General features: G+C 33.0%; 1 long non-coding RNA gene across 1 annotated transcript; it reads left to right on the top strand.

Annotated features, from left to right (window-relative positions):
* Nucleotides 1-4,432: 4,432 nt before the first annotated feature.
* On the top strand, nucleotides 4,433-7,091 carry LOC117688360 (uncharacterized). Its single transcript, XR_010713621.1, has 3 exons — nucleotides 4,433-5,061; nucleotides 5,240-5,367; nucleotides 5,595-7,091. It is a non-coding gene; the product is annotated as an uncharacterized lncRNA (long non-coding RNA).
* The last annotated feature ends 7,112 nt before the right edge of the window (nucleotides 7,092-14,203 follow it).

Below are 14,203 nucleotides of genomic sequence, written 5' to 3' on the forward strand. Positions count from 1 at the left end.
CAACCCAGTATAAAACCGCATGTTGAAGCTGTCATTAACATGGTTAATGCAAGACGTAAATAATTCATTTACATAAAAACCAGTATCAAATAATCGGCAGTTTTAAAGCTTCGTTTTTAAGTAAAAGACTATTTACAAACATCTCTCTGCTGTGTAGTGCTTTATTTACATCGGGTTCGGGCTTCAATAACAGTCAGCTGATCGGTAGTTGTATACATACAGACGGACGTTCTCGCCGATCCTGCGATTAATACAATATTCAGCCTGGTGAGTTATTCACTAACTGGGCACTGTTATAAATGTAATAAATATACACCTTCACAATATGGTGTCAGAAGTGTTTGTATATGTCTGATTATTTTTCAGATTAGATACCCCGCACATCAGTTCGTGCATTTTTGAGCCGTATGCCTAGTTAATTTTTTTTTTCTGTCTTCCAAATTCAATCTAGGAAGATATTTATTCATTTCAATTAAAGTTTATATTATTGGTATATTTTGGAAAGAACTATATGTATTACTTTTCTTGTTTATTTTGATTTTTTTTTCTACATTTTTTTCTTATTTTTTTTTTCAAGTATACACTTACATGTTGTTTAAGATCTACAACTTGACTATTTCGACGGAATGTCTGATGATTTAGGTCATACATATACTAAGATCAGTATTAGGTAGGTGTATACAGGAGTAAAAGATCAAGATCATGGCTACTCCTATTTTGGTAAACATATTATAGCAGCAATGGAAGCGTTAAACAGGTCCAGCACAATCTCCAGATTTAGCTATATAGCTTGAAAAAGCTATATTGCTTTATAAAGCTATTCAAAATAGCTTAATAAAGCTATTTATATGCAGTTTTTGAAGAAAAATTTAATGGTAAGAAATGGACGAAAATCGCAATTAACTTGCTACTCATATATTTACGCCACTGACCATTATAAACTTGACCCAAATGTAAGATAGTTTTAACACTGCAGCTTTTAAACACTTTTAAGCAAAAAATATATTTTCATTGTTTGGGTAACTGTTCACCACTTTGTGTGCGATGAGGCGTGGATAAGTATGATTTCTTCTCATTGTGATAAATTATTACCAATCAATTATCTTATTTAACATAACTGACCTCCTTTATATTTCATTCAAGAAGTAACTGTGTGGTCATGAATCAGTTGCCCCAAAACTTTCAGTGCAAAGTCTCTTAAGGGGACGCAAACTTTTGAGTAATCTTTACATGCATTGTTTACAGAACAGTTCAAAGTTGAAAATTATCACTGCTCTAAAGTGCGATTTTTTATACATACTGAAAAAATAACACATTTAAGAAAAATGTATGACAAAATAGCTAAATGAAGCTATTCTGAATAGCTTAATAAAGCTATTCAGCTTATTTCAAGCTATATAGCTAAATCTGGAGATTGTACTGGACCTGTTAAACACAGCAGACAGCTGGCAGAGTCTAACATGAAAGTAACAGATTGATTGAAAAAGATTGAGAGGTTAAAAAAAGAGCTGATTGAGAAAGAAGAAATTATTAGAGGAAGAGAGAATGTTATTAGAGAAAGAGAGGAAGAATTGAAAGAAAGAGACCGTACAATAGATAAGAAAGAAAAAGAAATAGCACTGTTGTACAAAAGGAGAGGAAAGAGAGATACAGTTGTGGATGATGTGCATGATATGGGTGAAAGGAGAGAGAATGATCTTAAAGAAATAATATATGCTAGACAGTTAGATGATCAATTAGGCAGATTTGTAGAGCAGAAAGAGAAAAGACTACACAAGAGTGACCAATTAACTTCATATCATGAGACAACAACTTCAGGAGATCAAACAGAAGACACATGAAACTCTTGAAGTATTTGCAGTGAAGATAGAAGAAATATTCACTGAGGCTTACCCATACAGCTGTCCAGAGTTTTTTAGAAGCACCATTACCATTTATGCATTCTTAAGGGGTTGTATGGAGAAAAGAGCTGCAATAGTTACACTTGATAAAGATCCGAAAACACTTGAAGAAGCAGTTCAACACATGAATACAGCAATTACAAACCAATTATTGATTATGGGACCAAAGGAAGATGACAAATGAGTCACATTTGATGATAAAGATAAAATACTATATAGCACAGATAACAAAAGATCAAGATCTAATAGTTTCAAAAGGGAGAGAGAATGTTTCAAGTGTGGGGAGATAAGGCATTTTGCGAGAAACTGCTCAAATACTAAAAACTTTTATCCGTCAGACTTTAGAGGTTTTTAACAATTAACTCATATTTGTGAGTATCATTGACAAATACATACAGTCACAACACATGTAAAACAATGGCATGGCGCAGGTGAAAGATCAACACAATTTTAGAATATTTTACGTAAAATTGATGAAGAATATAAGTACCAATGTGAATCGTGCTTGGAAAACCTACGGATTTAGCCCAATTTTTTGTAAATCGCTTTTGATTAGTAAAAATGTGCATTATTTTGATGATTTTGTGGAATGTTGTGTAACTTCGAGGTAAACAAAGTCTCACGCCTTGCTGGATGAACGTGTGTATTTTGTTAGAAAATTGTAAATGAAGCATTGTTTAAAAAGATGTCAAGGGAATTTTTTCCAGAAGTTCGTTTTGAATTTTTAATCAGTATGTAAAGTTGTGCAATTTTGGTAAGAATGTATAGTAATTTAATACTGTAGTGCAACCTGGATGTGCAGGCTGCGCTCATTATGATAAGATACGGTGACGGAGAACTTCCATTGGATATGTTTTGACTTTTTTAACATACGTTATTGGATTTTGCTAAGAAGTTTTAGCATTTCTGAAACCTAGAGATCCTTACATTTATCCCTTTGTTTTTTTTAAAATATCAAATTTTATTTCTTCAGACACAGATATTTAAACATTTCACTCAAGACATATGGATTAAAATTGTTAATCAAATCATGTATATTACATATACTGGTACTTTTATGAAGAAAAAAAAAATTGAATTGTTTTCTTATTATTTCAGATGTCAAGTTCTGCAAACAATGAAGTTTTAGAGTGCAACAAAAAGATAGACGCAGTGTTCCCAAGAAATGTAGGGCTGTCTTAACAAAGCTTTCTGGAAGAACACCAGGTGACAATGATCATCTATGCAACAAATGCAGATGTATGTGCTACTACCATCTAAGACAAAAGGAGCACACAAAGCATGTCAAAACACAAGATCGAGGTAGGCCAGAAGTGCTTCCAGTACCTCCTTTTAGCCCACCTTCTGTTACACTGCCTTTCCATGTACATCAAGGGACACGATATGTGCTGCATTTGTAAAAGTCCAGGACCGAAATTAGTCGTCGTTCCAGTGGATGTAAGGCATCGTATCTTTCTTTCTAAGGAGATTATCATTCCAGCTGGATCTCGCTGTTGTCCGAACCATCTTCAGCAAAACATCAATGAGCTGAACCCAATAGCAGATACCACCACTTTCAACAAGACATTAATTACTCAGCTTAGGCCTATAAAAAAAAGTTCGGTGTTTAGGGTAATTTTAACACTGATGAAAAAATTAGGTTAGGTAGGTAGGGATTTTTTTTTATTTTATCATTTTTTTTTTCTGCATGAATCCTAAGAATGTTTGTTTGTGTCATATTTAAAAACAGATTTTTTAATAGAAATAATATAAAATTCACAATCGGATAAAAACAGACATCTAAAAATAGTAGGAACGGAGCATTTTTCTAGGTTAGGTTGGGTTACCCTAAACACACAACTTTTTTTTTTAGGCCTTGTCAAGTTTTTGCATTCAGAAGTATTGAGAATTGGAAAAACAAGACTGGAATTTGGCAACAGTGATAGTCTTACTGACACAGAATACATAGACCTTCTTGGGATATCCAAAGCTTCATTTCAAGATTTGCTTACATATGTTGAAGATACCAAAGTCCGATCAACCCCGAAAGATCCTTTTGTACCAGCCTGGCCATCTTCTTGATGAAACTTCGGGGAGGGGACTCGAACCACATTTTCTCTACATTGTTAAATATTTCCAAATCCAGTGTTCACAGAAGCATAAAGTCAATCAGAACAGCTTTGATGAATGACAGATTTGTTAAAGAAAACCTTGGATCACAAGAGAAACGGTCATCCAACAACATACTCGACCATGGGCCCAGACTCTTTTTGGTGATGCAGCAACCCAGAAGGCCATACAGTAAAACTTGTTTGGTACGAACACAGATATAGCAAATTCTCAGATATAGCAAAGTTTTGTTTGAGTCCCTGATAAATTCTTAACAAATCTTTGCAAATTTTCACAGTTATGACGAATTCGGATATAACAAATTAACAGATATAGCAAACTGATTTTGAGTCCCATAGATGTGAATTTAACAAATTTAACACCTTATTACAAATGTCTTTACAGTTTAAAAAGGTTTGCACTACCCTATTACATAAATAATGAATGAATTGATATGAATATGAATAAATTTATTTTCACATAATTTTTTCGACTCACAATCCAATTATTAAAGGTATTAAAGTAACATATTTTTATTCTAAGCTTTAATGAGCAAAAATTTGAGTCTGGTCTAAGAATACATGTATATAGTGAATTCGCTATAGTTATTATTACAAATTCGTTATGCGGATATAGCGAACTACGGATATAACAAAGTAAATCCATCGGTCCCTAGGACTTGGCTATAACCGAGATTTACTGTACTACTTCTAGACGGAACATACATCTACATCAATAAGAGTGGATACTTTAAGTTTTAGAGACAATCGTTTAGTTTACACAAAGGCAGGCCCTTAGTTAAACCACTGGTTATTGTGTCAACGGCTGGGTACTTCATCTCTTTTATGGGTCCTTACATCACCAAGAACAGTGATGCCACCATATTAAATCATGTCATGAAAACCAACATTGAGGACATTTGCGATTGGGTCAGAGAGGAAGACATTTTTGTCATTGACAGAGGATTCAGGGACTCTCTGGACTTCCTTGAGGAGATGGGAATACAAGCACAGATGAGGGAGAGAAACAGATGCCAACTGAAAATGCAAACTCCAGTCGACTTGTAACAAAGGTATAAAATATTTGAATAAGAATTACACTTAAGTCTTTAAAAGAATGATTCCAATTTTTATATCAATTAATTTAGAAACTTGTATCTTCTGAGTTCTGAACCATGTAATTTTATAGCAATGCTTATACATGTACTAGCTATCATCTTACATAACATATATCTTTACATCTATTCATAGATCCGGTGGGTTGTAGAATTGGCCAATGCTCGAATTTAACAGTGGCCTTATTTAGGAAAAATTCTCCCATCAAATCAAATACCGCATATTGGTGACTTTGTCCACATTGTGTGTGCCATATCTAACAGGCATGTACCTTTTGTATATCACTACATATAATAGTACATGTATTTATATAAAGATATTAATTAAAATATGCATATATAATCTATACTCTTATAAGCTTATTAACTGTAAGATTATACATTTAAAATTACATTAATTTCTATGACAATACAAATCTGGTTAAATATCCATATTTTATTAGATTATTATTTACATTATTACAATTGCTTATCAATGTATTTTGTCTTAGGTATTTGAAACCTCTTTCTGCTGGTGATGCCGAAAAAGACCTGGATCTTGGTTCCAAGATGCTTTACCTTTATCTCTCCAAGCAGGTAAATACACTGCAGAAGCGTGTGGAACTAAATAAACTAGATCGTCGAACAGTTTGCTGGGCGGAAAATGAGGATCTTACAGATTTACCCTGCCTGGATGAGAAGCAACTCAGATCCCTTACATGTGGCACATACCAATTAAGGTTATCGCCTAGTTATGCCCAGGAGCACATTGAAGGTGACTGTGCATTCAAGTACACAAAGAGGAGCCAGGTCTATTACGAGTGCTTTAACAGAGTCGCCACGTCTCCTCCAAATCCTACTTATTGTGGATAAGATACGAAGCAGGTGAGATCTGTGGGTGGTTCTGTAAATGTAGAGCTGGTGCCCAAGTGGTAGGAATGTGTGCCCATGTGGCAGCTATTCTGTGGTATGTTGGCTATGCTTGTCACCACAAGGAGGGTAAACTGGGTGTGAGAGACTGGGGTGAGTTCATCAGTGACGCTTCATTCGTCAGTGACTCCGACAATTCGAGTGACAGTGAACCAGAGGAATGAATTAACTCCATTGTATCATCCTGTAATGAATTTAAGGGTTGTGTTAATATAAAGTGAATATATTTTTCAATTTTATTATTCTTTTAATTAACATTCACTTTGATTTACAGTTATCTGCCAAACTCTTACTTGATTAGAAATACATGTTAGTGTTTTATACTCTGTACAGACTCCGAGTCATTTTCATTTCCTACTTATATCTATAAAAGTAAATACATTTCTGCATAATCAATCAAACTATCACATTAATATTTTTTTCATCATATACTGTCATTGTTCAAACTATTTAAATACTTGTGTTGTATTAGTTTAAAATTGTTTTTAACTTCATTCTGATTTGTGAAGACTGAAAGTTGTCTCAATCTGCATGTAACAAGATTGTAACAAGTAATTGTAACAATTGTAACATGTAACAAGCTGCATTGATAGTCAAATGATATGACAATTGATAGTATACATGTACATCATTGATTGAAAGTTTGATAATTCCTTGGCAATTTTGATACACATTGTATTTAGATTAGAAATATTATTTCTGACATCTGTGAGTGGGTGGAAGAGAGAGAGAGAGAGAGAGAGAGAGAGAGAGAGAGAGAGAGAGAGAGAGAGAGAGAGAGAGAGAGAGAGAGAGAGAGAGAGAGAGAGAGAGAGAGAGAGACTCAGAGAGAGAGAGAGAGAGAGAGAGAGAGAGAGAGAGAGAGAGAGAGAGAGAGAGGGAGAGAGAGAGAGAGAGAGAGAATATAAGTATGCCTTAAAAATGATTTCTTATATACTATATGCATTTTATTTGTATTGTGAAACAAAATCATGTCATGCAATCCCTGTTAATTACAATGACGGCATTATTAGTGTAATAGGGTGTATTTTTTGATAATTACATTCATGCATATTAATATTGAAATTTCATCATTATCATCAACAACCTACATTCCATATTTTACATGTAAATATTTAGAAACAGACTTCTATCCCTGTAACTCCCTGTCTTTTATGCACCTATCAAGTAATCATTATTAGTGGCTTCTGATATTTTATAGCCTTAAGGTGGCTCACTACACTTTTAAATATTTTCTCAAATCAGCAGAAAATCACTTGATTAAGATAGATATCATAATGAATAAGAAGTATTTAAGTCCAATAGGCCAAAAAATTTGCAATTTTGGATGAAAAATTGCATTTTCAGTAAACATGAACAAAAGCTCCATACGAATTCAAACTCAAGATCTGAGTATAAGTCTAGGTGTAGTGAGGTACCTTAAGTCTTTTCACCTGTATGGTCTCTTACATACATGCAATCTAATTAAAATAAGACCTTTCATCTCGCTCTCTGTTATATATGGATGATGAGCGGTATCCATATATAACAGAGAGCGAGATGAAAGGTCTAATTTTAATTAGATTGACATACATGTGGCCAGGATCAGGTTGTTTATTTAGCCAATAGTATGTTTTTATAATTTTTCCCGCTTTAACTGAGTAGCCTTTGTGACAGACCAAGGCTAGGCTTCATTTAAGAAAGACCCGTTTTCTTCAAGAGGCAATTTAACTTATTTATTTAATTGACCAACATATTGGAAGCAGTCAGTTATAGTAAGGGTTCTATTTTTGGTATTCTTAAACTTAAATAAATAATTTAATAGATAATAAATAAATGACATTTTCTGTTAATTGTTACATTTTGCTAATTCTACTTTTTTAGGTTATAATACCTTATTAGCTCACCTGAGCTGAAAGCTCAAGTGAGCTTTTCTGATCACTTTTTGTCCGGCAACCATCTGTCCGTCTGTCTGTCTGTAAACTTTTTACATTTTTGACTTCTCCTTCTGAACCACTTGGCCAATTTCAACCAAACTTGGCACAAAGCATCATTTGGTAAAGGAGATTCCAGTTTGTTAAAATAAAGGGAAACACCCTATTTTAAAGGTAAATAATTAGTATTTATTGAAAATTTGGTGATATTTTTCAAAAATCTTCTTCTCAAAAACCATTTGGCCAGAAAAGCTGAAACTTTTGTGGAAGCATCTTCAGACAGTTTAGATTCAAATTTGTTCAAATCATGGTCCCCAGAGGTAAGATGGGGCCACAAGGGGGGGGGGGGGGGGGTCGAAGTTTTTTCAAAGGAGAATATAGAGTTAATCTTTAAAAATCTTCTTCTCAAAAACCATTTCGTTAGAAAAGCTGAAACTTGTGTGGAAGCATTCTAAGATAGTGTAGATTCAAGTTTGTTCAAATCATGGTCCCCAGGTGTAAGATGGAGCCACAATGGGGGTGGGGGGGGGGGGTCAAAGTTTTACATAGGTGTATATAGAGTTAATCTTTAAAAATCTTCTTCTCAAAAACCATTTGGCCAGAAAAGCTGAAACTTTTGTAAAAGCATCCTCAGATAGTGTAGATTCAAGTTTGTGCAAATCATGGTCCCTGGGGGTAAGATAGGGCCACAATCGGGGGATCAAAGTTTTACATAGGAGTAAATAAAGTTAATCTTTAAAAATCTTTTTTTCAATAACCATTAGGCCAGAAAAAGCTGAAACTTGTGTGAAAGCATCCTCAGATAGTGTAGATTCAAGTTCGTTCAAATCATGGTCTCTGGGGGTAAGATGGGGCCACAATCGTGGGTCAAATTTTTACATAGGAATATAAAGAGAAATTTTATTTCAAATCTTCTAATCAGAACAGGACTGGCCAGAAAAGCTGTAACTTGTGTGAAGTACATGTATCATCAGGTAGGGTAGATTTAAGTTTGGTCAAATTATGATCCCTGGGGGTAGGGAAGGGGTACAATGGGGACCGGTTAAACTTTACAAAGGAATATATTGAGAAAAAAAAAATTCTGTAAAAAAAATTTTCTTAGAAAAGGTGCAACATTAGTGAAAGCAACCTTGGATAGTGTAGATTCAAATTTGTCAAAATCACATGTTTCAGGAGTAGGATGGAGCCACATGGGATCGGGGACCAATTTTACAAAAGAAAACAGTTTAAATTCACCAAAATTCAAATGTTATAATAGATGGTTTAACTTAAATGCAAGCATTTTGACATTTTTGATTCTTTAAAATTGTTTAAACTTTGGCCTCTGGGCAATTCTTGGGCTTCACAAGATTGATGTAGGTTTATATATCATTTGATTTAGATCATCTTGAGAACTGTAATGCTCAATAGGTGAAATGACTATGCTGTGACAAAAAGGGATCAATGATAAACAGAATATCAAAGGAAACATTGATTTTTTTTATATACAGGATCTGTTAGACTACATTTTCCATATTTTTTTTTGGTATATTACTCCGTAAAGCTGATTTTATAATGTCTATTGTTGCTCAGGTGAGCAATGTGGCCCATGGGCCTCTTGTTAATGAAAGAATGTATTATATAAAGTATCCCAGTAATTAATAGTTTTGATATCTAAGCAATATTATTTCATTTCTAATATATATGAAAGGTTAGTAATTGTTACCATATTTAATACTTGTAGTTAGAGAGTACATGTACTACCAAATTTATCAGAGTAATCAGGATTGTGAAACCTTGTTCCATAAACAGGTGATCGTTGCAAATTTATTATATGTATCTTAATATAAAGTAATCTACATAAGAGCTAGATTGAAAGTTTGTTTTTATTTGATATAGAGCATAATTGTAAATTGTGTTCAAGGGCAGTAACTCTTCTTGACACTGAAAGTATAATGCATTATAATCAGAGTTATCCTTCTTTACAAATAGTTTGATAAGTGAACTCTGAGCAGTAATGTATTTCACGAAAAAAATATTTTGAATATGATTGTATATTATGCTGAAACTTATTGTAAACATTGATCATTTTTATGCTGATATATATTAATTATATTACAGGGTTTAATCCTTTAATCCCTATACATGTATCTGAATAAATGAAGAACCCTTCAGTTGACTTGTTGATCTTTGGGACATGTACGGTCAATTTAATGTTTGTGAATGTGTCACCATATAATTTCTATTCATTCATTAATTTAGTTTCTAAAATTGCTTCTAAAATATGTAGAGCTTCAAACTTGACTCTATAGTACATGTATGTGTATGTAACTATTCTCTCTCTCTCTCTCTCTCTCTCTCTCTCTCTCTCTCAAATATATTTTATTATAGCACTCATAATGGAAATGCACAGAACTAAAACTTACACAGATGTATGCAACATTTAAAGTATAATATAAAGTTCATATATAAAGGAGTTATTTTTGATCAATCAGCTGATTGAAGTGTATTTGGTGAATCGTATCAGATGATGATGCAACAACGCCAATGACATTTCTTAAACTTAAATTATTGACACCCAAAAAGTGTTACTTACTATTCTGAAGACAGCCACAAACCATTAATTCTGAATAAGCCTCTGCATAATCAACAATCACAGCATGTAGAATCGAGTAAATTCGAAATTATTATATTTACCGGAACCGGTTTCACGTTGGATCGCTATCAGAGGTATTCAGTATATTTTGTGGAACGCATGACGAGGTCAATATTCTACTGATCGAATTATTGTATTATAATTAGATAAATTTTTTTAACTGTATACTTTTATACATTGATTTTTAATAACAGTTGAACAGCTTTTGAATAAATAACGTTACATGTATGCCGCCTACGCATTGGTCAGTTAATTCAACCGGCAAGAAATGAAAATGGCTGGTTTCATTACGCCTTTTTCTTATGGAAAATCAAACACCCCCAGACTCAATATGTGATGTATTTCTCATTAATTTTCTATATTATCAAATACACATTAATATATGACTGCCGTCATGAGAAAAGGGCCCTTAAGGTCAAAATTTCACAAACTCACTTTTTTGTTATTCTGATTAGTCAACTCTTTCTGAATACAAATATACAAAGATATCCAAGATCTTGTGTGTTTTAAGCATTTTATGACAATTTTAGTAAGATATGTTAACACGACTTTGACGTAGCTCTTTGAAAACGTCACGATGTCACGAACGTCAAAATTTTTTTTGCATTACATTTTTTTCTTCTATACCTCCTTTCACATCGTCTTTAATTGTTTGAAGTAGAATTAATTAATAAATTTCTACAATTCTAGATTTCTTACAATTTTAACAGAAGAGAAAAAAAAACATTTTGAATATTCAGATATAGTTTAAGTTCTGCACACTTCTGATGACTCCACATGCAATAACCCCCCCCCCCCCCCCCCCAAACATACATGTAAGATGGATACATTAAGGATATCTAAGGAAAACAAATACTTCTCCCCAACCTTTGAATACATCAAAGTTTTTTTGTAAGCAAACATGTAACAAACATAAAGATGGTCAAATTCGATGCCTATGTTTCACAATTTCGGGGCATAGTCAAATTGCATACACGAATTTATTTTCAAAAAGAGAAATATTTATTCTTTTTAATTAACCTTTTGCACGGAAATTTTATCGCATATTTACTGATATTACTTATTAAGTATCTTCATAGTTCTGAAGCAAGTTTAAAATCAATTATAGCTGTTTTTGAAACTCGAGTGTTATTGTGTTAATTTATTGTCATGATTGCTCTTCTCTTTTATACGTTATCAACACTTCATTTTTTATAAAATTACCAATGGAAAAAAAATCGTCTTCGACTCTCTCACTGAGAAGTAATTACAACTACAAGAATGTGGACAGTTGATTTGAGAGAAAAGATTTTAACAAAAATGGCATCTTATATTTATGGATTTAAATTTAAATCCATTAAGTATGATTCCCTCTATTTCTTACGAAAATTAATTGTAATTCACAGCTGTATAGAAACAGACAGGACTGAAATCAACTCGGTCCAATTCTAACCATGCAGTTTACCGATCTTTCGAAATCTTCAGCAACCTAAGAAAAATCACGGATTGCACGAACTATATAATCATGATGATGCCAAACTCAAATACCATATATGACGCTTTGGCTATAGCTTTCATCTATCGTTCTGGTGTACATTAACAATAATTTAATGACCTTTACTTACTTTTTACGATCAATTCATTTCATTAATTTATTAAATGAAAGATGTAAATAAAAACACTAAAATGCTTTCTTCGGCAGTTGGATATTTTTAATATCCAACCACCCATCGGTTGGATATTCAAAATATCCAACAGTGCATAAAACAAATAAAAATGACAAAATGCTGAAACGTGTATTTCCAACATAAACACAGAATCCTGTCATCCATAAATGTATATCCTATAAGCAACGAATGAAATTTCAGCAGAAATGTTTCCTTTTCTTTATTTTGATACATTTGGGATCACATATAAATCACTTCCATAAACACTTGTAGACTTCCTCTTTGAACCTTGAACCATATCACTCCTTTTCCTTAGTTTTAACAATTTAAGGAATATTGTCGCACTACGACTTCTTAAGACTCCTATCAAAAATTTTAACGAATAATCGTCTGTTAATTTTCGTCAAATTTCTGATTCGTCCTTTCTCCTTGCAAGTCTAAAATATCATTCAAATGGTATCCGCGTCTTTCCCGGTAGTGTAGACCTCTATATACATTGAATGTACTTTGCGTTAAAAAAATGCATCATCTAAGTTTAGGTTGCTCAGTACAGCGGAATGGTTTACTTTAACATGCGCACCTGTTCACTCGTCCATGAATAAAGGGTGTGTTTGGTTAAGCTATTGTGTATGGTACTATTTAAATCATAAATGAGCTAGATCCTTTTGTATGACATCACAGTTGGATATATGAATGGGTCAATGCTTCTTAGAGGCTCAAATGGGGGAATTTTTTTAAGTAAGATAAATAACTCGATAGTGTTGAATAGTTTAGAGAAAACATCCCCTCCTCGGGCCTTCGGCCCTCGGAGGGAATGTTTTCTCTAAACTATTCAACACCATCTCGTTATTTATCCATTACATACCTGTACACGCGGGCTATAAAGATAGCCACATTACAGAACGCGGGTTACGTTAATTTTTTCGGTATTGATCGCTACCTTTTGTTTAGGTTTATTGTTTTAAAATAGTCGTACACACCTAATTAAGTGTATCAAATACGACAGACCAACACTGTCCAAAAGTCACCCCACGTGCTGAATCTACACTTCTATTTAATCGCTTTGTAAGTTCACGCATACCGTGGTATTTTTGTGATGCGATTTTTATAAACCATAATCGTTGAAATAATTAAATATTATATCAGCATTATTCACTTTTTTTTCAAAATGCAAGATTGCAGGTAAATTTCAATAAGACTTCTGCAATAATTATGTTTATCTTTAGCACTAATTGGTAGTACAGTGCCGATAAACGTAGCATATACTCAGTGAGAAGTAACATTTTTACATGTTGACTAAATTTAATTTTCTTATTATCGATGTTAAACGATTCTCTCTCTCTCTCTCTCTCTCTCTCTCTCTCTCTCTATCTCTCTCTCTCTCAAATATCGGCCAAGTGATTATCAATTTTAAACAAAATGACAAATTAAATGATAAACGTTTATAGAGTGCATAAAGTTGCATACGGTATTCCGAAGTTTTAAGAAATATCGCGATTCTCGGATTTTTTTTTATTGCTGTACATTGTAACAAACACACATAAACATTGACTTCAGTATCATCGAAATTTGCTTCTTGTATAAAAAAGAAAAGATGAGAAACCATCATCTATGAAGCCAAATTGTATTGCTATGGATGTTATTAATTGTAAATGTCGCACATGTAGTGTTTATACATGTATTTATCGATAAACATGAATTGATTTATAAAACGTAAATTTTATCAACTTGATATCAAACGTATTGTAGTACATGTATAATGATTGCATTTACAAACCTATTTAATTTAAGGAATTTTGAATCGATCATGTATGTAACTGATTGGAGATGAACATAATCATATAAAATGCTATAAATCCATGTGGTGAGTTTTCAGGCATGTTATAACTGATTTTTTTTTTTTATGTAAGTTAGCTCAAAAAGTACACATGTGGATTTGGGTTGTTAAACTGCACAAAAAAAAATATGTTGCGCTCAAATAATAAACAAGTTTTTTT

The sequence above is a fragment of the Magallana gigas genome, chromosome 1 (assembly GCF_963853765.1).
Source record: "Magallana gigas chromosome 1, xbMagGiga1.1, whole genome shotgun sequence".
Classification (NCBI taxonomy): domain Eukaryota; kingdom Metazoa; phylum Mollusca; class Bivalvia; order Ostreida; family Ostreidae; genus Magallana; species Magallana gigas.